General features: G+C 50.9%; 1 protein-coding gene across 1 annotated transcript in view; it reads left to right on the forward strand.

The window, feature by feature from the left end:
* The window catches only part of ITPK1 (inositol-tetrakisphosphate 1-kinase), a 130,886-nt gene that overhangs the window by 119,976 nt on the left and 8,086 nt on the right, over nucleotides 1-2,824 (forward strand). The gene's annotated exons all lie outside the window — the stretch shown is intronic.

Raw genomic sequence — 2,824 nt, forward strand, 5'->3', positions numbered from 1 at the left:
CACACACACACACTCACTACCCTCTTGCTTAGTGCCCTTGCCCTGTTTGCAAAGGGACTGGGCCCTCACTTCAGCGCCCCGCCGCCGTCCCTGCTTCTCTGCCACCTGTACGTACCAGGCTCCATACCAGATGCCCAGCCACCCCAGCCAGGGCAAGGCCAGCAGCACCCTGTGCCCAGTCCACTGGCGCGACCACGTTTCCACAGCTCTACAGGCCCTCCGAGCTGTCTGGTTACAGAGCTGGCGACCGCAGGGCCCCATCCCCACTGGTGACTGGAGGGGCCATCACCCCAGGGCAGACATTACAATTGCTGGGGCCCTCCCGCCCCAGCCCAGGGCACTGACACCCTTCGCTGATCTCTGATGGCCTCCCCCTCCTGGAGACCATAGCTGGCCCACTGTCTGCGAGGCTTGGGTTCGTCTGTCCTTGGGCCCTTCTCCCTGACAGGAGCCCCAGCAGGTCCCTTTATCCACAGTCGCCGCCTCGTCTTCCAGCCCCTCCCCTGAGCCTGGGCAATCTGGGCCAGCAGGGTAGTCATGGCACAAGGTGCCAGCGTCTGGGGACCAGGGTGGTCACGGACACACAGGGCCGGAGTCTGGGGACTCCACATCCTCAGGAAGGAGCAGACCCCCAGAATCAGTTCTTGAGTGAGGATACTCTGGAGGGAGGCGGGCTATCAGCCTGGCCTTGCAGAACCCAGCCACACCCTTTGAGGGAAGGTTTTTTTCAGGCCTTCCTGGTGGGCGGTGGGGGCAGGGCAGTAGTGTGTCCTGACCCTCAGAGAGGGCAGAGGGGGCTCAGTGCCACCCTGCCTCTGCCAGTGTGCACACACACACACACACCCTCCAGCTTCGGGCAGATGGCCGTCTGCCTAAGGGACCCTGTGAAGGCAGAAGCCAAATGTCATGCCTGAAAGTTACCTCCTCGAACTCGCTCTTCTCTTCTGTGACGTGGGATGAGGTCAGCCGAGAGAGACCGTGCAGTCACAGGAGAGAAGGACGGGCACTCAGCCCTGCCGGCACACAAGGGGTCGTTCCCTGCTTCCCCCTGCCCCTGTGTGCAGTGTGAGCAGCCACCCCCCCCCCACACACACACACACCTTCAGACAGACAAGCCTGTGTCCTCTAGGTGGCTGGAGGTAGCAAGTCACTGGATGACAAGCACCCGGACTGGCCAGAATGGTCAGGGTACGGGCAGTGGGCAGTGAGGGTGGGGACTCCCTCCTGACCTCCACTCAGACCTCCAAGTCCCTGGCCTGATGAGGCAGACTCTCTCAGGCTGGGTTTGGGTGCAGATGGATCTTCAAGGGGCCTCAGAGGGATGTCTGTGAACCCTTAGCCCCCAGGGAATAGCTTCTGTGCCAGGGTCACAGGCTCCTGCTGTGGCCCAGCTCTGGCCACAGCCATGCCACTGCCCCATTGGTTAGCAACGGGTGGCGTAGTGGATTACGTTAGGCTGATAGCTGCAAGGTCAGCAGTTCAAATCCAGCAGCTGCTCTGATACAAAGACTTTCTAGTCCCGTGAAAAAGAGCTCCAGTCACAACCGAACAGTGGGTGAAGGGAGACGTCAGACAGGGCAAGATATGACAAAATAGCAATTTACAAATTATCAAGGGCTCATGAGGGAGGGGGAGCGGGGAGGGAGGGGAAAAATGAGGACCTAATGCTGGGGGCTTAAGTGGAGAGGAAATGTTTTGAGAATGATGAGAGTACTGAATATACAAATGCGCTTTACACAATTGATGTGTGTATGGATTGTGATAAGAGTGGTATGAGCCCCTAATAAAATTATTAAAAAAAAAAAAGAAAGAAAAACCAAATCCCAGAAAAGGAAAGGTGAGCAGTCTAATAAATATATAATAAACAGTTCCATGTTGCTTATAATCAGGAGAATACATATTAAACCTAAACTGGATGCCATTCAAATTGGCCAAAATGTGAAAGGTCTGGCAGCACCAAATGCTGACAAAAATGTGTTGCCATTCCGTGGTGAGGGAAGTGTCCATTAGAACAAGCACTTTGTGAATCTAATACATTTGATGATGCTTGTGTACTATCCTCCAACAATTGCTATTCCAACTTACATGTCGTTGTTAGTTGTGTCATGTGGGCCCCCACACTTGATGACGCCATGTACCACAGAACAGAATGCTGCCTCTCCCTGCACCGCTTTCATGATCCTGACATGCTCTAGTCCTGTGTGTGCTCACTGTGTGCTGTGAGTGCCTTCCAACCCAGGAGGCTTATCTCCCAGCACAAAATACAATCATTTAGGGCTGGCAAAGTGGCGCATATGGTTTTAATTAGCTTATTTCCAGAAGTAGCTTATCAGGCCTTTATTCTTAGTCTGTCTTAGGCTAGAAGCTCCACTGAAACCTGTCCACGGTGGATAACTCTGCTACTATTTGAAACAACAGTGCTTATCTGCCAGCACAATAGCAGCACAATATAAATGGACAGATAGGTGACAATCTAGTTATCCAGTTACAGTCTGTGTGCTAATGAATTCTCACATGAGAGATAAGAAAAAGAATGTTCATTACAGCATCGCATATAATCATAAAAAGTCAACAGCCAAAGATCGAATCATAAATCATGGTGTATTAACAAATAGAATATTATATAGAAGAGAATATGAATTACTTTAGGTACCAGAGCTTTATCCGTAATGTTTTATTCCATAAGCGGAATGGGAATGGTGTTAATGTTATCTTTGATCAAGATCTTTTACATTTTAACTTTTCAAATGAACAAAATCTTCTGTCCTAAAAAAAAAAAGGAAAGTTAAAAATAAAAGCTCAATTGTTTATATATATATATGTT

The sequence above is a fragment of the Echinops telfairi genome, unplaced genomic scaffold (assembly GCF_000313985.2).
Source record: "Echinops telfairi isolate 266 unplaced genomic scaffold, ASM31398v2 ScPeMD7_18;HRSCAF=68, whole genome shotgun sequence".
NCBI lineage: Eukaryota > Metazoa > Chordata > Mammalia > Afrosoricida > Tenrecidae > Echinops > Echinops telfairi.